This window comes from Canis lupus, chromosome 1, assembly GCF_011100685.1.
Source record: "Canis lupus familiaris isolate Mischka breed German Shepherd chromosome 1, alternate assembly UU_Cfam_GSD_1.0, whole genome shotgun sequence".
In the NCBI taxonomy this organism is placed as follows: domain Eukaryota; kingdom Metazoa; phylum Chordata; class Mammalia; order Carnivora; family Canidae; genus Canis; species Canis lupus.
Window position 1 is genome coordinate 93402608 of NC_049222.1, and position 24310 is coordinate 93426917.

At 42.7% G+C, this 24310-nt stretch overlaps 1 protein-coding gene across 15 annotated transcripts in view; it reads right to left on the reverse strand.

The window, feature by feature from the left end:
* The window catches only part of GLIS3 (GLIS family zinc finger 3), a 546483-nt gene that overhangs the window by 450947 nt on the left and 71226 nt on the right, over positions 1-24310 (reverse strand). For 10 of the 15 annotated variants that reach the window (XM_038527224.1, XM_038527215.1, XM_038527218.1 and 7 more), the window contains one exon: positions 5441-5502. The gene's annotated coding sequence lies outside the window, so the exon portion shown is untranslated. Of the gene's footprint in view, positions 1-5440; positions 5503-19502; positions 19562-24310 lie in introns of all 15 variants that reach the window. The other 5 variants (XM_038527216.1, XM_038527232.1, XM_038527230.1 and 2 more) reach the window with 1 other exon arrangement.

The window sequence follows — 24310 nt, forward strand, 5'->3', positions numbered from 1 at the left end:
ATGAAGAAGTGAAAGAACATTTTTTCCCACTTTGAGAGTTGGTGAATGGCACTAACGACTGTCTTTGCACATCTATGTAATCATTCCAATACTCCAAAAGGGTCTAAACACCTGTCACTCTCTTTCTGTGCCCCAAGGCTCATCATTGTAAACCGAAAGTTCTTCCTTCTTGGGGAAGAAAACTGTCTCAGCAATGCTTACCATCAGGAGGGTGAGCCTCCTCCTCCTCTGCTGCCCCAATGATCCTCCCCCATATGACACCCCAGTCCTCCCTCGTGCCACACCACACCAGGTCATCTGCATCACACCCTGAACAACAGGAAAACATATGTACTAAATTATGGGGAGAAAAAAAAGAGGGAAAATATGGACCAAGGGCACAGGAAGGAAGATGAATTTCTTCAAAACAAGAGGAAGCTGGGGTGCCTGAGTGGCTCAGTTGGTTGAGCATCAGACTCTTGATTTCCGGTCAGGTCATGATCTTGGGGTAATGAGATCGAGCCCCATGCTCAGTGAGGAGTCTGCTTGCCCCTCCCTCACATACATAACATATGTGAGCTCTCCCTCAAATACATAAGTAAAAATCTTTTTAAAAAATAAATAATAAAAAACAAGAGAAAGTAAAGGAGGCAAGACAGCATTAGGACAGCTCCAGAATAAGCAAGAACAATGAGTAAGTTGTGGACAGAATTAAGCTCTGAAAAAAAAAAAAGTGATCCAGTGGCTCTTCAGACTCCTCCCTACTCACCTCAAGTTCTAAACAGACCTGCCTGCAAGGGGGTTTGAATGTACTTGGAGATTGTCTACAAATTCTTAGGCCCCGTGATGCTGAAGTACTCAGGCAGTTTTCAGATCCATAAACATTTCTATCCCCCTTTTGACCCCGTAAGAGAATGGAGGAGTACCATTTTATTGTCCATCAGACAAATGACCAACAGTCCCCAAAGGAGACCTGCCCTAGGTAAAGCACTGACTCCCTTCAGGCTGGAATGGTGTTCCAAGTTCACTGTCTGCATTACTTCCCTTAATTCCCACGACATCCCAATGAGGTGACAAGTTCTATTTTATAAATGAGGAAACAAAGGCAGAGAAAAGTAGGTTATCTTTCCAGCATTACCCAGCTCCTGGGGAAATGGTCAGGCTTCAAAGAGAAACATTTCCCACATTAACCATTATTCTACTCTTCTTTCCATGCAGGGAGCCCTGCTTCCACCAGATATCTATTTGTTTATTCATTCAAGCAGGATAGTACATTGGAAGGAGGGTGACTCTAGAATCAGAAAACCTAGAAATCCTAACTCTGCCACTTTCTGGAAGACGTCTGGCTGGTTCCTGAACCACTGAGGACCTCAGGGCTGCTACCTGAGTTATTGCAAGGATTGACTGGGAATTGCAAAACTGGCCGGCACATATGCACAACCAGGGGCTTCCTCTGACCAGAGAGATTGGTTCACTGATGGGCATATGACCCAATTTGGACCAATATAATGTAAAGAGGAGAGCTCTGGCTACAGGGACTAGTTTGATGATGGGTAGAGGACCCATTTTGGTCCAATGAGATGTTCTCATAAGAGGAAAGTTTTGGTAGCTTTTAAAAATGTCTTCTCCTCTCTCTAAAGAGCCTCTTCTGTGTGTTATGAAGAGACAGAAATGAAGCCGTCTTCCTCTCAGCCTGCCAAGGAAGGTGTAACTTTGTGGAAAGCAAGGTGGAGAAGGCAGCAGAAAACAGGCCCAGAGTCCTAACGGAACCACACGTGATCGCCATCCAATCTCTGGACCATTTCATTTGCGGGAGCCAGTAGATCTCTTTTATTTTTGTTTAAACAAATAGCTGACAACAACTTATAGAAGTACCTAAGGCATTCAGCATACCATGGAGGGTACAAAGAAAAGCAATACTTAAAAACTTAAAGGGGCTCACCATCCAATATAGATACTTAGTTTCTGTGACATCATTTTAGCCTGGTTACTTTAAAAAAAAAAAAATTTATGGTTCACATTCTTTTTGAGATCCTCCTATCATCTGATCAGTATTACATTAAACAAGAGACATTTTGCTTCCACAGTAATTACACAATGCCCCCTTTCAGACCAGCTGGTCAACCTTTGGGGGTCAGATACAGTAGCTTATCCATTTGGTTGTCAGACAACTGTCCTGAAAATCCAGGCCATTTATACATGTTCTCAGTTACTGGTTAACAATATAGCCCTGGAACACAGCACCTAATAGAAGTATATGCATTCCCAAATTCCTACTGAAAGTGGAATTTATCTCACTCCTGGATAAAACAGAGTCAAGATTTTCCAACTGACTTTCAGAAATAAAAAAAAATATTTGTACAGAAGTCACTGCTCAGGCCCACTCACTTCTGTTATTAATCCTACCTGAGAAAGTCTCAGTTCAGCCTGGACACCGCCTCCCCCATCCCCATGCTTTTCTGTCTTCTGTCTTGTAACCAAATGTCATTTAAAACTCAGCTATAGATACCATTTGGGGCTATTGGCGTAAGCAGCAGGAGCAGAGAGTCCTTAGATTCTAGATTGAATTTAGGGACCAGCAGTCAGACAGTCTGAGCTCAATAATAATGATGCTATCTCAGCTGGCTGCCTAGGTCAGAAATGTTCTTCCTGCCACTGCTTTCATTTTTCTTCCAGCAAGAAGTGGACATGAAGGAGAAAATGTGAGTGGCAAGTTATAAGCCATAAGCTTAAGATACAGCTTAGTTATGGCAATCAGAAAAGCTCACATTTATTAGGGATTTATTGTGTGCCAGCAGCTGAGGCAAGGTACTTGAGATTCTTAATCTCATTCAATCCTTACAGATATCTATCTAATAAGTGATAGAAGTAGGACTAGAACCTAGCTATGGCTCCAGGGCACATGCTCTCAGCCACAACACTCTACTGCCTCCACAGAGTACTGCTTATTGGAAGACATTTTGATCAGATATGTGATTAAAACTATTAGATGTAAAATTTATGAATAAAATTTATTGTATAAATGGTATATGTCATAACCAGTTGCAGGACACCACCAAGTGATACTACACTACTATGGTTCCTCAAACCTACCTTGAATACTCTTCAAAGTCCCCAAACCTCTGCATGTGCTCTTCTGTCCATATGGAATGATCCTTATTGTCTACTTCTCCTCCTCTGTGAGGCTGTTACAGAGAGAATAATGTCCTCCTTCCCCCTACAAATGCCCATATCCTCATCCCTGGAATCTGTGAATATGTTAAGTGGCTAAAGGTAATTAAGGTGCAGGTGGAATTAAAGTTGGTAAAAAAAAAAAAAAATGACCTTAAAATAGAAAGATGATTCTGGGGGCACCTGGGTGGTTCAGTGGTTGAGTGTCTGCCTTTGGCTTAGGTTGTGATCCTGGGGTCCTGGGATCAAGTCCCACATCAGGCTCTCTGCAGGGAGCCTGCTTCTCCCTCTGCCTATGTCTCTGCCTGTCTCTGAATCTCATGAATGAATGAATGAATGAATGAATGAATGAATAAATAAATAATAAATAAATTGAAAGAAAGAGAGAGAGAGAGAGATTATTCTGGATTATCCACATAGGTCCAATGGAATCAATCACAAGAGCCCTTAAAAGTGGAAGAGGGTGGCAGAAGAAGAGCTTCAGAGAAAGTGATTTGGCAACCACGGTAGGGCCAGAGAGGTGCCAGGTTACTGGCTCTGAGGATGGAGGATGGGGCCAGGAGCCAGAGAACATAGGAAAACACTAGAAGTTGAAAAACACAATGAAATAGAATCTTCTCTAGAACCTCCAAAAAGGAAGCAGTCCTGCTCACACTGGACCTTAGTCTTAGTGAGACCCATGTCAGACTTCTATCTTACAGAACTGTGAGATGTGAATTGGGTTATTTAAGCCACTATATTGAGGGCAGTTTTTCACACACCTTCCAAACTCATATTTCTCAACCTCAAAGCCAGGTGCACATACCCTAGGTCCCCAGGGAATATGGCCCTTACTAGTATCAAACACGAATTACACTACTGGGGAGCCAGGTCTACACGTTCCAGGCCTTCCCCCAATTCCCTCAGGAGCATTGCCAATGAGCATCGAGATTCATCCAAGTCACAACTCTGCCTCTGCCCACCTTCTGCTGGGAGGAGGGGCAATGTCAAGTGAAATGGCCAAAAGGCCAGGAAATGGAAGGAAGCAGTGGGCAGGAGAAGGAAATAAGAGAACAGCAGGAGGATGCAGGAAAGAAGAAGGTAAAGGGTTGATAGAGAAGGAAAAGAAAACAAAAGATAAGGAAGGACAATGAGGCCAGAAAAGAGGAGAAAGAAGGGAGCAGCGGGGCTGAAAGGAAGACCCAGAGACTGGTGGTGGGAGAGAAACACCTGACCACCTTGCCCTCCGCCCTCCTGTCTTCCTGAGCTCCTGTCCACTCAGAGGCTCTAGTTCTGGAGCCTCATCCCCCTACTGGCTTCTCATGCTGGCTGTCTTCTACCTGGCGGCCCTCTTCACACACCTGGCCAGGCCTCCCCCCTGAGATTCTGATTTAGCAGCCTGGATAAGATCTGGTCTTTGGGACTTTCTCAAACTTCCCAGTGACTATAATGGGTAGCCAGGGTAAAGAACCTCTGTCAGATAGCCCTCTCTGCCCTCTTTAGCTCACCTGGAATGGACCCTTCCACAAATCAGAATCCTTGTTTGTGTCCTGCACTTAGTCCTCATCCTAAAGCTGGAGATGCCACATGGAGCTGCTTTAAGGACCCAGACCCTGGAGTCAAACTGCTGGGATTTAGTACTGACTCCGCACTAATTGACAAGTAACCCTGGGGGAGTTACTCTCTGTGGCTGTCTCTCCATCTGCAGAACAGGAATGACCACAGCTTTGAAGACTCAATGAGTTAATATTTGGGAAGCCTTTAAAATAGTGTCTGCCACATTCAGTGTATGAAATAAGCATTTGTTAAAACCAGCCTGCTTCATCTCTGAATTGTTACTCTATCTTGCCATGCTCTTTAACCTTTTGTGTATAGGACCTCTGCCCCCTCCACTAACAACTGGGCTCTCCTCTGATGCCCACTACACCAAAGCCACTGCACTCTATGTAAGAGACACTTGATAAAGTCTGGTAAGTGAACAAAATTAAGTCAGAAAATAATCTTTAAAACATAATCTGTTCATCAAAAATCAAGAACTGGCTATGAATTAATAATTTTTATTTAAGAACGACCATTTAGGGGCACCTGCGAACGGCTCAGTCAGTTAAGCATCTGACTCTTGGTTTCCACTCAGGTCATGATCTCAAGGTCATGAGATGGAGCTCTGCGCTGGTGGCTCTGAGCTCAGCGGGAGGTCTGCTTGGGATTCTCTCTCTCTCTCCCTACCCCCTACTCCCAGCTTGTGCGTGTTCATTCTCTCAAAAAAAAAAAAAAAAAAAAAAGAATGGTCATATAAAGAATTCTCACTTACCCCTGGAGCTCCTCCCTGATGAGCAATGCCCTCAGGAGGAAAGGCACACTGGACACAGGAGTCTGTAGGGAGAGTAGAAGTGAAATGTGAGGCAAGAGGAGGAGTCCTGAAGTGGGCCCTGAAACAGGAGCAATTCTGGTTCTCTAGCAGGTTCAGAAGGATGGAAAAGAAGCCTAAGAAAGAACAGGGATGGAGGTGCTGGAGAAATACCCAGGTCAGGGGAATGAAAGGCCACAGAAAGCAAACTTGGCTACTTATGATCATGCCTATGGTGGGCCCCGCCTAGATTTTCTATTTGGAGGGCTGATTTGCATACACACTGGTATACATTTTAACTCTGAAAGTAGACCTTCCATATGTGTTTTATTTACTCTCATTTCTTTTTTATCTTTACCAGTTGGCCTGTTTTTTTCTTCTTCACATTACCATCAGGAGACCTTCATTGCAACCAGCCACTCAGCTTGGGGATGGTGGAGCAAGGCTGCAAAAGACACTTGAGACAAGATGTAAAACTTTGTATTAGGGTACAATAACATTTACTAGGCACAAATTTGGCAGCCAAAAGATTTCTCTCAAAGGTATGAAAAAATGTCTGTGCTCTATTTTCAAAGAAACCAAATAAGACATGGTCCCTGAATCACTGTCTGAATGCAAACAGCATTTGGCTTTGATCTGAGTTGTTGAAAACTATGACCAATTTATCCCACGGATGCCAAACCATCAGAGAATGTTTTTAAGTCTGGATTTCCATATCGGGATTCAGCTACACACTTTTTCTCTTCATTTCACATTACACAGGGCCAATCCAAAATAGTACTTCCAACAATGGATGTAGTTGGGATGATGATTTCATATCTAGGAGCAGAAAAGCTCCTAGTAGGAAGGAGCAGAAAAGTCCTATAGACGCACTCCTGTGACCTGGGAAAAAATATAGAATCACAATTGAACAGTAAATGGGATCACTGGATGTACAACTTCCCCTCTGCTATATTAATGATGACTTCATAGGCAGGCTCAGTCAATTTCTGATAAATGGCTGATAAGGAAAATCTCTAAAACTCTTTTTTCTAGTGTATGTACCCCAACAAATCTGCCCTGGGCCATGCCTGCTGTCAGCCTTCTTCCTGTCTTCCCCCTTGTCCAAGATGGGTTACTGGTGATTATCTGAACTGTATTTGTAAATTTAAACCCCATATATGCTCATGTGGGGGTGAGGGGAGTGGATCCAGCCCCACAGGAAAGCGCATCAGCTGCCTTGCAAGCATGTGGAGCATACCAAGAATGTACTGTAATGAGTCAATAACCCAGGATTACTTGCCCTTGGGTCGCAGTGGATTTTTTTTTTTTTTTTTTTGGACTCTATAGGGACTTGATCAGCACATGAAGTCTCCAAAGTATTTTTCATTCTGCCAATACCCTTATGAAATAAGTAAACGGGGGTGGTGATGCTAATATTTACATAACTTCTCTATGTTTTAGGGACTCCAAATCACCTAAAGATACGCCCTTATCCAAAATCACTGTCTGAAGCTAGAGATCTGGCTCATTCGGAATTCTGGGTATATTTTTAGCTTTCTATACCCACAAGGTTTAGAGGATTTAGACAGCTTCTAAGCAGGGAGTCTTCAAGAAGTGCCATATCCGAAAGCTGGAATTATCTTTACAGGAGTTCTGAATTCCAAAGTGTTTGTGGACAGAAATGTCTACCTGCTATAATCCCACGTCTTTTATTTTAGGTACCTTATTCTGAGAAGAGGTCCTTAAGTTCATCAGACCCCCAAAGAGGTCCAGAGCAAAACAAAGTTTCCTGGCCCCACAACTCTCTGTGCCACCCCCCTTATTCTGGAGCTGTACGTCCATTCCTTGACCTACACCGGATTCACCCCAAACCTAACTGAGGGACTCCCACCCTGACTCTGATACGTGCTCCCCCTGCCCTCCCTACACCAAGCCTCAGGGACCTGACACTCCTGCATCTGGCCTATCAACCACCTCTGCTCTTTGGAGTCATGTCTCCCGCTTTCTATGATATTATAATTTCCTGTTGGCTTTTGTTTTTCCAAAGTCCACTAGCAATGGCTGGCTGATGGAATAGGGCAGATGGCTAGATCACAGATGATAGAAATTTAGTTTTAGGATGTTTTAATTTTCAGAGTGAGACCATTTTAATTTAACAGCCAGAAAAAATAGAAAAGATTTTTTTTTTAAGTTCTCTATTGTTGTTCCTCCTCCAAATTTCTCCTGGTTGCTTCTCGTCCTCCTCTTCCTCCTTCCACCTGAACATGCTATTCCCACCATCCTTCTTGAGCACCTCTGGGAGGGCCCCACTCTCGCTCAGACATGGCACAGAGGAACGTAAAGAGGCCTTGGAGCTGGGTGGCCTCTCCTAGCTGCGGCCCAGCAGCTCAGTTTACTCACCAGTAGGAAGAGCCAACAGTTCCTATGTGCTTACCGAGGCCACGCACTTTATCTGCATTAATACATTTAATCCCCACAACAGCCCTATGAGGGGAGCCATGTTACCCCGATGTAATGCACACACACAACACACTGAGGCACAGAAAGATTACATTCTTTGCCCAATAAGAAGCTCCCCTACTTGTCCTGGTCTTCTGGCTTCAGAGTCTACCCTGTCAGCACTCTGTTCTGTTGTCCCTCAAGGGAAAGAAAAAATCCTCTAAAATGAAAGTCACTCACCTGTCGAGCAGTACTCTTCTGCTAATTATAGAGATAACATGGGTGGGGAAAAGCCTGGCACATCGCCATCATTACCATCTTCCTCTAAAGATCATTACTCTGACCTTCAACCATATAAACCTTCTAACTCTGGCCAAACTCATCTGCCTACAGAGTCCACAGGGCTGTCAGGTGGAATAAGTCAGTAACTCAACTGTCCTTCACTGCAGGCCACTGTCACCCTCTCAGTTTTTCTGTCTACTGAACCCCTCCTCTACCCTATTCACCTTCACCATCCTGCTTCCCAAAGCTTCTGGCAATGGGCATGGTTCAGTCTCTGTAAACACTTGAGGCCCTCAGTTCTCCTCACTGGTCTCCCTGCCTCTACTGTGGCCCTCCACAAATGTAAAGTACATACTACTTCAAATACAAATGGTCCTGGTCCTGACTCCTTAATCTTGAGCCTCCTGCTCTCACTCTGGCAGTGACCCGGGCCCAAGAGTCCGTTCTTCACTCAAAACACGCTAGTTCCTGTAAACATCCCCAAACTCGCCTTCAGCTTTACTTCTGCCTGTGATGCTGTCTCTGGACCAGTATCCAGCCTTCGATCAAGTTCCAAAGCCAGCTTCTCCTGCAGCCTTTCCCAGACTCCCTCTCCTTTGCATTTTGCACTCTGTGTGTACATGCTAAGAGTGCGGGGTGGCAGGAGGTGGAAAGGAGTCTGTGTACACAGTCCTTCCCATCTCTGATCTGTAATGTCTTACACAAGCTTGGGACTCAATATTTGTTAAAAACATGAATTTATAAATAGGGAAAACTAAAGCCCATAAAGGTTAATTGACACAACTTGCAGATGTTAGCAGAGTGACAGTATTACTAATGTAGTAAGCCAGATTGCCCAAGTTTAAGCCAACTTCCTATCATTTATTAGCTGGTGTGACCTGGAAAAAATTAACCACTGTGTGCCTCAATTTTCTTATCATATCAGTAAAATGAGAATGATACTCATCCATAGAATGGCCATGAGGATTAAGTGAGTTAAGATATAGGAAATGTTTGGAATGGTACCCAGCACATGGTGAGCACTCAACGGTTAGCTGCTGCTATTGTTGCTATAAATGGCAGAGCCAGAATTAGAACTGAGGACCTTTGGCTCCCAGTCCAGGGTTCTTCATGCAGGATCCATCTTCTAGCACTGGGTCCCTACTCTTGGTTCAATATCCCTGCTCCGTGCAAAAGAAACACACGCACAAGCCTATGTGTGTACACACACACACACACAAACATACGTTCAAGTCAGCAGACAGGTAAACATTGCTTTTCCATTTAAGGTCATCTACAACTTTAATGAAACTATAAAATCTTTAGTTGGAGAGGAGAGGGGAGGGGAGGAGAGAAAGGGAATCCTCTGTCATTCACAGTGCAGGACAGCCTCTTATATCTAAGAAAGACGTGAGCCCTTGGGGTCCTTTGTAGCATCTCTAGCTCCAAAATAATCCTACTAGCAATTTCTGAAATGCCATCATTACAGGTTTACAATGTCACATGGATAATTGATTCTGGGTTCAGGCAGAACTGGGTTCAGAATGCAGCCCTCTCACTGCCAGCTCTGGGACAGCAGGCAAGTTCTTGATCATCCATCCCTGAGCCTCTGCTCTTCCTCCTGCACTGGGCTGTAGCAGCATCCATGAACTGACCTGTGCAAGGCAATTAGCCCAGTGCCCAGCACCCTGTGTTGGGTGTGGGTACTAGTCCTTTGGGCTAAGTAGCACTCCCCTCCTCTCATTCCAAGTTAGGTAAAACCCTCCTGAGAGTGCTTCTCAATGGGGAGCTAAGTTTCATGTGACTTTATCAGGATCCAGAAGGCTGGAATTCCCCAGGGATTAGGTGCTGCTGGGATGAAAGTGGGAAGCCCCCAAAAGCCGTCCACCAAAGCACAGCTTGTGAAGTCTTTCTCTGGCTACTGGAGAAACACTGACTTCTCCTCCCTCACAGTCCTTCCACTCTTTTCCATTCCTTTGTACACCCACTCATGAAAGTGTCTTTTCTTTCAGATACTGCTTCCACCAAAGAAATCAAAGAGTCTAATTTTGGTTCTCACTTGATTTAGGAAGTAGCCTTTCTTACACCTACCATCATGTGTCCCAGATGCATTTTCCTGGTGGAGGAAACAAATCCTATCCAACCATATTGTCCCCTCTCGTGCACTCTTCAGACTGAACCAGCAGAGTGTTGAGAGGACAAGTGATTAGGACTGTCTCCTGGATGTATGACTGGAAGCTGAATGGTTTATCAGAAGATACTGGTGCTGTTTTGTCAGTTTCTCCTCACTTGAGTCAACATTCCAGAACTCTACCATGTATGTAATGACACTTTTATTTTGTATATTTTTTTATTGGAGTTCAATTTGCCAACGTATAGTATAATACCCAGTGCTCATCCCGTAATGACACTTTTTTTTAAGATTTTATTTATTCATGAGAGATAGAGAGAGAGAGAAAGAGGGCAGGGGCAGAGACACAGGCAGAGGGAGAAGCAGACTCCATGCAGTGAGCCTGACCTGGGACTTGATCCCAGGCCTCCAGAATCACTCCCTGAGCTTAAGGCTGTGCTAAGCCACTGAGCCACCCAGGCTTCCCCCACACACACACACCCACCCCCGCCCTGTAATGACACTTTTCTGATGCAAATTCCCCATTCCCAAATGTGTCAGAGAATACAGTTTTATCTTTAAATGAAATGAAGACCTTTAAACAGCTTCTAACGCTTCCAAAACAGAACTAAGTCCTAACTTCCCCCTCCACCCCTCAACAACAGAGCTGTCTTTGAAATCTATGTGGTGGAACCATAACTTCTATATAAGCAGCATTCAACCAAATACAAGTTCTATCATTTTCTGCACCAAGGCTGCTGATATGTTTCCTCAAAGGAGAACTCTTTTCATGAGAGAGACTCTTATAGAAGACAGAAACTTAGAATACTATACTTTGTGTGGCTATGTCCTCATGAACTTTGCCATGAAATATGGTGGGTGCTGGCAGAGAACTTTCCTGAGCCTAGGGTCCAGGCTCTTTAGACATCTCCTCTGAGCCAAACCAAACTGGAGGAAAAAGTGTGACTAAGGCTGGTCAGTAGGTGGCGACCTTTCCCCAGCATTGGTCCCGACCCTAGCTCAGAGGCACAGGGACATGTTCCTCCTGGTCTAGGCTCCAGAACGCTGGACTTTGTTTCATGTTACCTCTTGGGAAACTGTTGTCCCAAAATACTACGATACCCTAACATGTGTAAGGAAACCAGAAAAGGCATTATCCATTCCATTTTAAAAGAAAATACATTATCACCTGGAATGACCACAATGCAAATTTTTTTACAAAAGGTATTCCCCTTTATTAAGCATATACTACACCTCCATCTGCTCCCCCCATGCCACTGTCATTCCATCCCCACCAAGTAAGATTTCCCTGGCTTTTTCTGGGTTTGGAAGAGAGGGGAGGAGTCCCACAAACTGAACTCTAAGGGACAGTCATTAAATTCATCTACCCTTGCAAATCTAGTGATTGCTCATATGATCATCAGTGTGTCTGTCACAGATTCTCCCAGAAAACTCCACAACTTGTATTTACTTTTAAAATCCACCTTCATTTTCTGTGGATCTTAGCTGCATTGACTTTATTGTAGGTCAAGAGATATTTTAGCAATTCCTACTACTTAGCCAGAAACAGAGGAGCATCTTCAAGTTACTTAATGTAGATGGAAGATGAAGGTCCGTGTGCAGGGCACTCCATGCTGCAGACAAAGAGAGTGTGCATGCACCATGGTAGGTCCCATACAAGAGCGTTCACCGAGGCCAGTGTGGGTAGGGAGGCTCCACAGAGAACACTAGACTAAGAGTCTTGAGGCACAGCTGAGGTTTGGACTGTTCCAGAAGAGAAAGAGCAGTCCTTCTGGGGGGAGAAGCAAGGGAAGAGAAAGTAAGAGGCCTAGGGGACAAGATGATGAAGAGATTCCATCAGTGAAGGTGCATTAAGTATAACAGCAGAGGCAGGAGTGAGCAAGGGGAGGTCAAGGGTGAGGAGTGAAATGGCCTTGTTGGAGGGAACAATTCATGTTGAGAAGCAGTGGGGAAGAAAGTCCGCAAAGCAGGCTGGGGTTACAGCTGGCGGTTCTTAACTGCTGAAACAAGGAATGATCCTGGGCAAGTATCTATCTCCAAGGCTGCACTATATTGTAATAACAGTGATGAGGATTTGCATGCAACTACCTTAGGACAGTTTAACAATAAAGGCTTTGGTGTCAGAAAGTTCGTGACTTGAGTCCCTGCTCTCTGGTTTACTATCGATCTGACCCTAGATATGTTTTTTAAGTTCTCCAAACATCAGTTTTTTCATCGGTAAAATGAGTTTGAATTATCAACTTTCATAAGGCTGTTATAAAATTTAAATCTGATAATGAACACAAAACCCAGAGACAACCCCTAACTAGGGAATGTGACTGTGAACTGGTACATCCTTGGCTTTCCCTTCTCAGTACTTCCCAAATTTGTCTGAAGATAAGAATGGCCTTGGATACTTATTAGTAATACAGACTATCCACCTGTCGCCATGGAATTATTGTCCCCTTGGAACCGTAATTCAACAGATTTGGGGTGGAGCCCAGATTCTGTGTTTTTAAAAGTATGCTGGGTGATTCTTATCATCAAGGAAGTATGGGAGCACTGGCAGTATTTCTGAAAACAGTGGTTCCTAAACTTTATCCTGCATCAGAATTTCTGGGTGCCAGTGAAAATACAGATTGCTGGTCCCCACTTCCAGAGTTTCTGACTCAGTGGGTCTGGGGAAAGTCCTGAGAACAAGCATTTCTAAGCAGTTCCTAGGTGATGCTGACACTGCTGTGGAGGGAGTGAGGGGGATGGCTCTTTGAAAATGGCTGCTCAAAGTCTAGGGACCTAGTGGATCAGAATCCCTTGCTGGGCTGGCTAACCCAGATCCTTCCAGAAGGCCCAAACTGGCCTACAATTCCATACTTGTAACAAGTACTCTAGGTATTCCTGATGAATACTGAGTTTTTAAGAACTCTGCTCTAGGTACAGCTTTAGAATATGACCATGTTCATGTGTATGTACACATTTGTGTGCATGCATACACACGCATACCTCAATTTTAGATAACATTAAACATTAAAATGTGAAAATCATGTAATTCTCAGAATAAAGAGAATATGGCTGGCTAATAAAAAAAGAATACGTTCAGTGCCTTTAACTGCTAGGTAAATCTCAAAATAGATCCTTATATTACTTTTAGGTATCAGTATTTAAACCAGAAATCTGGCCCAAATCAAGTTCTCTTGTGTTTAGCTGTGACTGAAGCCTCTCTCTCCAAAATAGCAGAGCCTTTCTTCAGCCAGATAGTGGCTGCTCACTGAAATCTGTACAGCTTTAAAAAAAACTGATGTTGGGGTGCCTGGGTGGCTCAGTCAGTTAGGTGTCTGCCTTCAGCTCAGGTCATGATCTCAGGCTCCTGGGATCAAGCCCTGCATGGGCTCCCTGCTCAGCAAGGAGCCTGCTTCTCCCACTCCCTCTGCTTCTTCCCCTGCTTGTGCGTGCACACCCTCTCTGTTAAATAAAATCTTAAAAAAAAAAAAAAAGAATTGATGCCTACTCTAAAGAGTCTGATTTAATCAGTAAGCGGTGCAGCCCCCAGTCACATCTCTCCAAGCACTACCACATGTAGCTGTGTTTCAGAATCACCCCTTTGAAGGCATTTGTAATTCAGTGTATGTTTAGGAAGCAGATATCCTTTAAAAATATCAATCTGGGGATGCCTGGGTGACTCAGTCAGTTGAGCGTCCAACTCTTGATTTAGGCTCAGGTCATGATCTCAGAGTCATGAGATTAAGCCACATATGGGGCTCCACACTAGGCATGGAGTCTGTTTAAGGTTCTCTCTCTCCCTCTCCCTTTGCTCCTCCCCCTGTACTTACACACTCATTCTCTCTCTCTCTCTCTCAAAAAAAAAAAATCTGAGGAATATATGAAAATTCCTACAAAATAATAATAGCAAACAATGCCTACGTAAATATAAAACATTTTAGATTATCTATTGCTGAGGATTATCCCATGCTTTTATAGGATACATGTTTTCATCAGTCATAGATTCTAAATGCATCTTTTTAAAAATCAGCAGGTGTTACTTAAGTCCTACTATGTGAAACATTCATGAAGTCCTGGGTTTACTTATCTACTGTTCATTTTGTCTGGGACTAAGGAATTCAAAGCATGATGAATAAAGTAGCACACGTAAAGAAGTCCTTGGTAAACTGTAAACTGTCATGAGGATGGAAGTTATTAGCAACAACCCCCATTCCAGACTCACTTGTTCTTTGTATGATTTATGATAAATAATATTAATATAGTACTTCTACAAGGTGAAACCTCTGCAAAGACATACTTAGAGAAACCTGAACATGCTTATAAGTGAGAAAGTTAAGCAGGAAAAACTATAGAAACTGAAGAATATCAAAATAAACGAGCTCAGCAGCTAGAGAAGGGAGGCAAAGAAGAACACTCTTTAAAAAACTGCTTTAAAATTCATGCTTTAAATGAGCAAATATGTTGATATTGTCAGGCCAGGTACTCACTGTGAGAGAAGGAAGATAGACCAAAGGATACAATGAGGGAAAATAAGAAAGGCCCTCTAGTGTTTGACTGGATTTATAAGTATCAGTATGAATCTTTCCATTTAAAAAAAAAAAATTTATTCACGAAAGAGAGAGAGGCAGAGACACAAGCAGAGGAAGAACCAAACTTCCTGCGGGAAGCCCAATGTGGGACTCGATCCCAGGATCCTGGGATCATGCCCTGAGCCAAAGGCAGACGCTCAACAGTTGAGCCACCCAGGTGTCCCAAACCTTTGCATTTTTAAAAATACATGCCTCCTAGCTCTGTCCCCTGGAAGCACCTAGAATCAATGACATTTTACCAATGGTTTTAGTTTTAGTTTCTAAATACATTCCCCACTAAAAAGAAGCAGGGTCCTTGGGTAAATGGCTAATTCTAGGGCTAGGGCAGGGAAAGTACTGAGTAAGCTACAAGCATCTTGTGGAAGAAAGTAAATCTTCAGAAACTGATGAGGACATGACAAGGAATACAGGAGCAGCTTGAAGGGCTCCCACTAGCCAATTGTGGGCAGTTTGGGCATCACAACAATAATAGGTTAGAAGATGTTGGACAGAAAAAGAATCCAGGTGTCCACTGGAATAAAGAAAGATATAAATAGTAAGTAAATGGGGAAGAGAAAGCTCTTTCTTACAGTGGAATACTAATAAACATAGGAGAAATGTCGGTTTTTTAAAAAATCACGATCTGTAGGGCACCTGGGTGGCTCAGTCATTGAACATCTGACTCCTGGTTTCAGCTCAGGTCATGATCTCAGGGTTGTGAGACTGAGCCCCACTTCAGGTTCTGGGTTGACTGAGGAGTCTGCTTAAGGTTTCTCTCTCTCTCTCTCTCTCTCTCAATCTCTCTCTGCCCCTCCCCTCACTTGTGTGTGTGCTCTCTAAATACATACATACATACATATGTAAATAACTCAAATCATAGATGTGCAACCTACATAGTAATGACATATTTAGATGGCAATTTTCAGTGGATTCTGAACTACTCAGTGAGAGTCTGTTGGTGAACAGACTATTCACAGAGTCTCAAAGTGTCTCTCCACAGAGTACTTGCTGATTACAAAGGGGCTAAATTCCTGTAAGTGGGGAAATCTGGCAGATACATGCTTCCCTCGACAATCAAAGTGATATGTGCCTCCCAATGTAACACACAGGCAACACAAAGCTTACACAGTACTACTGCTGCCAACAATGCATAACCTGAGTCTAGCCATGAGGAACCAATCAGGCAAACTAAAAATAAAGGGTATTCAATAAAATAGTTGGCCTGTGCTCTTCAAAAATGTCAATGTCATCAAAGACATGAGGAACTGTTCCAGATTACAGGAGACTAAATATACATGGTGACCAAATACGATGAGTGATCCAACTGGATTCTGGGTCAGAAAAGAACTGCAAAACTGAATATAAACTGTGTATTATATATAAGTATTGCATCAATCCTCAATTTGATCAATGACTGTGGTTATTAAAAGAATGTCACTGTACTGCAGGGATACATATGGAAGTATTAGGGATCATGATGTCTGCAACTTACTCTGGAATGGTTCAGAAATGGAGGGGAGGGGCTCAGCTCTTTGGGTGAAGAGAACTCCAATATGGAGAAATGCCTTATAAATGGTAAATCTGAGTGAAGGTATATGAGGCTTCATCATTCTATCTGTACAACCTTCCTGAAGATGTAAAAATTTTCAAAATGAAAATTTTAAAAACTGGAAATGATGTTCTATAACTGAATATACAGTACATTTTGGTAAAATCCAAACAAAAGCAACTCTTAATAATGCTATGTTATCAGAATATTTTGATCCAAATTATTGTATTGAAATGTACTTAACCAATAATATGATGAATAAATTAGTGTTAAAGAAAGATTTAGAACCAAATTTTAATCTGGCTACTCATAGGTCCCAAGATCAGTTTTGCTTAATCCACAGAACTGGGCCTTACAGGGTTTTTTTTGGGTGTGTGTGTGTGTGTGTGTGTGTGTGTGTGGTTTATTTTGTTTTTTTCAAGCACTGAAGCAGTTGCTCACTAATAAACATAAGAACTATGATTTTTTTTTTGCTCCTCTTGAAAAACACTCAGCCTCTCAGTGCACTGAGTCAAGTCACAACCATGTTTTCACCATTCTGAATATCTATCTCCCTGCCAGCTTCACTCACTTCAATTACCTGCCTGACTTCAGAAAGAATTTAAGTTTGTGAGCTCTCATTTAGGCAGTAAAGAGGAAAGTGAGAACATCATCTCTGGAAAGGAGTTGAGGAAAAGGTGGAACCTAAGAAAGCATCTCTAACTCACCATGCCCAGAACTGAATTACAGATTTCTCCTTCTTGCTCCATCCCCACTTTACTGACAAGCCAAAACCTAAGAATCATCCTTGATGTCTTCCTCTCCATCAAAACATCTATCAAATCTATCCCTAAGTCAATGGATTTTACTTCCTAAATATTCTCAAATCTGGCCGTTTAGCTCTATTTCCAATACCAAAGGCATCATCATCACCAATACTATCACCACCACCAGAACCATCACCACCATCATTACTACTACCATCAACACCACCATCCCTATCACCATCACCACCACCAACACCATGACTGCCATCATTGTTACCACCACTGCCACTAAAACCTCCACCCTATTTTAAGTTCCTACCATCTTACATCTAAACAGGCACCATGCCTATGTTTCTTAAATGGTTCATCCACATTCATTCTGGCCTCTCTTCAATCTGGTCACTACACTGAAGGCAAAGTTACCTTTTTCAAAAAGCAAATTTTGAAGCCTGTCTCCTGTTTAAAAATCCTTCAATGGCTCCCACAGCTCTTGGATAAAGGGAAAACCCACCTAAAAGGGCCTGCAAGGCTCTCCATGGTCTGGAGCTCAGCCATCGATTCATTTCTTATCTCTCCCCTTCACCCTGTGCTTTTCTATTCCAGCCTCCTTATATACTTTAAGCTCCTAAAACTCAGCATAATCTCTTTAAAAATAATTCCTGTGCCTAGAATTGGATTAATCTTAATTATTGGTTTATCACACTATTTAAATTGGCTGATGCATGGCCCTCTTTATTTATGTATTTAAAATATTACAATGAGCTCTATAGAGCTTAGTATCTAGAACATTACCAATAACTTGTGTGCCCCTTTGTGACCCTCCCCATCCCCCACTGCTGGTCCTCCTCTGAATTTTTACTCTCTAAATTTTGGGGTTACTTTTCACTGCCTTTTTGTTTGCTTTATCATATATATTTGTATATCTGAGCAATCCATTGTTTAGGGTTGTTTTTCTTTTAAACTTTGTAAAAAGAGGGATCCCTGGGTGGTGCAGCGGTTTAGCGCCTGCCTTTGGCCCAGGGTGCGATCCTGGAAACCCGGGATCGAATCCCACGTCGGGCTCCCGGTGCATGGAGCCTGCTTCTCCCTCTGCCTGTGTCTCTGCCTCTCTCTCTCTCTCTCTCTCTGTGTGACTATCATAAATAAATAAAAATTAAAATATATATATATATATATATATTATAAACTTTGTAAAAAGGTATCATGCAGAATATAGTCTCCAGAGCCTGTTTGTTTTTCACCCACCATTATGTTACCAATATTCACCCATGCAGTTGTGGGTAGCAGGGAGACTTGCTGTTCGCTATTGCCATACAATATTCATTATGTGAATGTCCTCTGCCTGCATTGCTCTTTGTCTTCTTGGACTAGTTAATTCTTATTTATCCTTCAGCTTTCAGCTCAGGTGTCACTTCATCAAATGTTTCCTAACCTTCACAACCAGATTGGACCCCTGATTTATTACAGGCCTTCAAAGCACCCTGTATGTCTCCTCTGTCGCCAATACTGCAGTAATGATTTCACACAAGGGTTGTCTGATTTCATCTGTCCTCCCACCCACTTGGCTGTAAGCTCCTCAGGAACAGGCACTATGCCTATGTTTGATTGCTATCAAATCCCCAGCTCCTAGGACATCATAAGGACTCAATAAAAGCTATTGCCTGAATGAATGTATGAATCATGAACATAAGTATTCATCTCTACTAAAGAGTATATCCAACTAAACATTACAGAGATAAATAAATGTAAAACTAGTCTCTCTTCCTGACTTTCACATATTTTTAATGCCATTACCATTCTTTCATTTATCTAGCTTAAAGATTTTGACATTAGATCTGACTCTGGTCTTTCCCTAAACCCTTACATTTGATTGTTTGCCCATTTCTGCTCCTTCTGTGTTGAAAAGGGTTCCCACTCCAATATATCATTTCAACCTGATGCGACTTCCACCTGTTCTATTTTCAATTCCCTAAACTGTACCTGATAATTTCCTATCGCCTTATCTTTGCTTATGCTATTCCTTGTTCTCAGAGAGTCCTTCATTTCTGGGCATTTAATTTCTACCCAATGGCCACTGCAAATGCTATATCGCCCCAAAATATTTCCCTGACTTCCCAGATGGAATGATCTCTTCTGTCTCTAGCCATTATTACCCACTACCTTACACAGTGCTTGTCTGTGCCCAATCAGAAGTTCTTGGTGTACTTGGTGTACATGGGCTTCATACTCAAATCTGATTTCAAATCCTTTCTATTGCATGACCTTAAGATATTACCTATACAGGAGGAATCACATCCAATTCTTGGAAATGTTGGTCACATTGAAGTAGACAAATACCTGGAAAATACTAGATAGGAAGCCCCTTTCCACTTACCCTGTGTTTTCCCGGTGTAACACTTTTGGCTTCAGCCCCTACCTCTTACTCACTTCTTCCTTGGGAAAGAATGATTTAGCAGATTAGAGAATTTAGGAGTAAAATGTGAACATCCTAGCTTAACTCCCTTCCCCTCTATTCCTCCTTCCACCTCCTCCACTTTCTCTCTCCATCTCTCCATTCAGAACCCTCCTCTGTACTGTCCAACCTTCATCAGCTCTCATCTGCTTGTCTGCAGGACTCCCACATTCTGCTCTGCCCCTTGGCACCTAGAGAGACAAGCTCCACCCTCGGGGTGGCTACGACTAGTGAGCAAAGCTCTAACTTGGGGCTGGGTTGTTGGCAACCTTTATGGCCACACCTCTCTGGCCAGTTCTCTCATCAGTTTATCAGTGATAAAGCTCTGACCTCCATCTGTTTGCTTTCCCTGCCTCATTTCTCAACTGGTACTGAACTCGGGTGGGGAAGAAAAGGAGTTATTTATTGACTTCTTAAAACCACAACCATGAAGTAATATGACCCTTATATTTAAATGAACACACCAGAACTTTCACACCCAAATAAGGGATGCTTTTCAAACTAGTCCCCAGAGGAAATGACACATATTCCAATATATTCCAATAAGGCAACTCTGGGTTAACATCTTTTAGATGTTCCATTAGAGCCTGTGGATTTTATATGAATATCTTCACTGATCTCAAGTCACGTCTGAAAAGGGTATATTTGAGCCTTGAATATAGCAAAAAGCCATTTGGAACCAAGGTTAGTGAATAACTGGGCATTTAGGATCAACAATGGAAAGGAATTTTTTTTTTAAATTTTTATTTATTTATGATAGTCACAGAGAGAGAGAGAGAGAGAGGCAGAGACACAGGCAGAGGGAGAAGCAGGCTCCATGCACCGGGAGCCCGATGTGGGACTCGATCCCGGGTCTCCAGGATCGTGCCCTGGGCCAAATGCAGGCGCCAAACCGCTGCGCCACCCAGGGATCCCGGAAAGGAATTTTAAAGTGAGAGGTATGTATCTCTCATAATTGGTAAAGTGTCCTAAAAATGCTTGCATGGCCGCATTTCCAAAATAGCACCCAGCACCCAAAAGTGACCACTGTGAAAAACAGGTACAATGAGGAGGGTCCACCTACATGAGAAGGGGTGTATTCGTATTTATATCACTTCACGGTGATGTTAACAGCATCAGACACTGATTTTTTCTAACGGATATGGAGGCATGACCCTCACACTTGTTTTCTGTGTTGTCTGAGACAACTCATTTAACTTCTTTCAACCTCATATTTTCATTAGTAAAAGAGGATTAATAACAACACCCACCACAGACACCTCACAGGATTATTTTGAGCACTGTATGCTAGAACAGGTGACAAAGCTCTTTGTCGACTACAGAGGCAATACAAATGTTAGTTGTATCATGGTAATTCTTTTAATGATTAATATTCTTCCTTGGAGGTTTCAGACTTTTCTCCCTCCTTTCACATATAAGTTTGGCAGCAGATTTGGATTCTGAAAGATCTTCTCATAAAGAGACTGAGGTCAATCTGAACACATATTCCAGGATTCAGACGAATTGCTAAAGGAAAATGCAAGGAAGTAGGAAGCTTGCCAATGACTCAGTAAGTCCCATTTTCTGTAAATCTCTTGATTTGTTTCACCCCATTTTCTGTAAGTCACTTGATTTGTTTTAGCTTTGGGTGATTTATTACAAGCTTTAAAAAAAAGATTGACTTTGCTCATTTTCTCTTACCTTGCTCTGAAGGTGAAAAGATATCCCCTACAACCTTAAATAACACTGAACAGCAACTGGCATTTATTGAGAACTTACTGTGTGCCAGATAGTATGGTAAATGCTTTCATCCTTGACAGCAGCCTGATGTTATACATCCTATGTTTGTGTCCCTTTCACAGAAGAGACTGTGGCATCAGTGAAAAAGTAAATAAAGTGTGCCACCACCCAGCAGGTAAATCCTTTCACTGGGCTGGTGAGGTTGCAAAGCCCATCTTCCTCAGTGCACTCTGCCCTCTGGCTACATAGGTCTGGGGCTTCCAAACAGCAAACCCAATCACATTTTTTTCTCCTTTTTGTTTTACTTTTGAGGCCAGAATAGGACCTATCCTGTGGCTGCTTGTGTGTTCTTGATAAGTGAAGGATAGAGAACCCCCTAATGTGGTGACCTGAACTCTGAGAAATGTGCTAGGGAACAACACCTGGGCAAACATGAAAGAAAGAAAGGTTTCAGCAACAACATACAGTTCATCTTTAAATCAGCACTCACAACGGACATTCTGTGCCTACTAGGAATTTTTACCAAACCCAAATCCCACCAAGCTCATCCATACTTCGCCTTCTGGTTGCTCTCCATTCCCTGACACTGATCCCTTTCCTGGAAAACACATGTTTCTGCAACCACCTCCAGGACAAAGGACGCTTCTCCTGCCTTGTCTAATCTTCATCTACATTGAAACCAGACAAAGCACACTGGAGATTCAGATTCACCTACTCTTGGCACCAGAAACAACTCCTGTATTTTTTTTTTTTTTTAGATAACTACCATGTCTTTTTTTTTTTTTCAACTATAGAAGTAATCCTATCCTGTTCAAGGGATTAAACTTGAGAAATAAAAAAAAAAAAAGAAAGAAAGAAAAAAAAATATGTGCTGGGTGTGAGGGCTAAATGTCCATTATATGTCCATGAAGTCTGACAGAGCACCTAGCACTTAGAGGTGCTCAATAAATGTAGATGATGAGTCGATTTTTTAAAGACCCAGGAACATTCCCTACCAATGATGTCCACTGCTGCTATGCATCCAGCAATCAGGGCATTGCTCACTGGTCAGAAACACTTAGTGGGCACTTAAAGAATACACAATACTGAAACAGGTACAATGAGGAGGGTCCACGTTCACCATGGACCTTGGGTCCATGTTTGATGAATCATACACAGAAAGATTCAGCAAAGCCTGTTAAGGCCAGCCCACATGCTTCCACAGAAAGCCTTCTGGGGCGGGCTAAATAATGTCCCCCTTTCAAATATATCTGTGTCCTAATTTCTGGAACCTGCAAATATGTTACCCTGGCAAAAGAGGATCTGCAGGTGTGATTAAGTTAGGGATCCTCAGGTGGGGAGATTATCCTAGATCATCCAGGCTGGGCTGATGTAGTCATAATGGTTCCCTTAAAAGAGGAAGGCAGGGGGAAGATAGATTCAGAGCAGAAAGCAATGCAATGATGGAAACAAAGACTGGACTAATGCACTTTGCAGAAACAGCTGGGGGCCACAAGCCAAGGATACAGACAGCCTCTAGAACCTGAAAAAAGGCAAGGCAACGATTCTCCCCTCAGAGCCTCCAAGGAACCATCTCTGCTGGCAGCATGACTTTAGCCCTGTGAAACTGATTTTAGACCTATGGTCTGCAGAACTAGAAGAGTATAAATTTGTGTTAAGTCAGTAAGTGTTTGGTAATTTGTTGCAGCAGCAACAGGAAACTACTAAAACTTCTCTGCCACTCAGGTCCACACTGATCTTCTCCATCTCTCTGAATTCAGACTAAGTTTGAATACACAACACAGCATCCAAAAAAGTCCCTAGAACCTGTTTCCTCATCCAAGTGGAAGCCCTTTCGGGCACAGATGTCCCCTGTCCTTGTCTAATTTCTCAGAGGAAGGATGTTGAACTTGGAGCCAGCTCAGTGAAATATACTTGTAGCAGATACTTGTTAAGAGGAATTAAACACATAGCTCAAGAATCCATTATACCAAGATGAGGAAGAGAGCATTCTTTGATCTTACAATTACATTACAGTACATCATTAAAACTAGAGTCTGTTGAACAGATATTTGTATACCAATGTTCACAGCACATTGGTATACAAAATGGAATATCATTCAGCCTTTAAATGGAAGGAATGGAAGGAAATTCTGAAATCCTGACCCTTGTTACAATAGGAATGGATCTTGAAGACATGATGCTAAGTGAAATAAACCAGTCACAAAAAGACACATACTGTATGAGTTCACTTATATGAGGTCCCTAGAACAGTCAAACTCATAGAGACAGTAAAGAGAACAGTGGTTACCAGGCAGGAGCAGGAAGTGGGGAGTTCTTGTTCAATGAGTACAGAGTTTCAATCTAGGATGATGAAAAAGTTCTAGAGATAGACCATGGTGATGGTTGCACAACAGTGTGAATGTACCTGATGCCACTTAACTGTACACCTAAAAATGGTTAGAATGGTAATTTTTGTGTTATATACATTTTACAATTTTGAAAAAATGGGAGTCTAGAATTGCAGTGAGGACAAAGAATGGGAGAGATGTGGGAAATATGCTCAGGCTGGAAGCACCTGCAAAAGTGGGAGGTGTTGGGCTCAATGTGGAAAGATGTAGGGGCAGACATGGGTATGGGAGATCTGTGTCTGTGGGCTGACCTGTGCTCTTACAGTGACAAAGTTTTCCCTCCTCCCCACCAGAGGGCAAAGCAATTCCTTCAACGACAACAAATATGTAATGAGTTCTCCATGCTGACACTGGGGGCACAGCACTAAGCCAGATGTATACCTTAGAGTCACACAAAGGAGACAGACAGAAAACAATCACTTATATAAATGGAGGTCACAATGTGATTCATGTCAAGGAGGTCAAGCGAGGAGGTGGTGCATGAGCTGAGAGTGGGGAATGAATAAGGTTTATGAAGCAGGGGATGGGGGTGCAGGGAGGGTATCCTAGGCAGGAACAGTGGGTTTCCAGGACCTGAACAGAGCAGTGAGGCTGAGGGAGCAAAGGGAACAAACAGGGTGC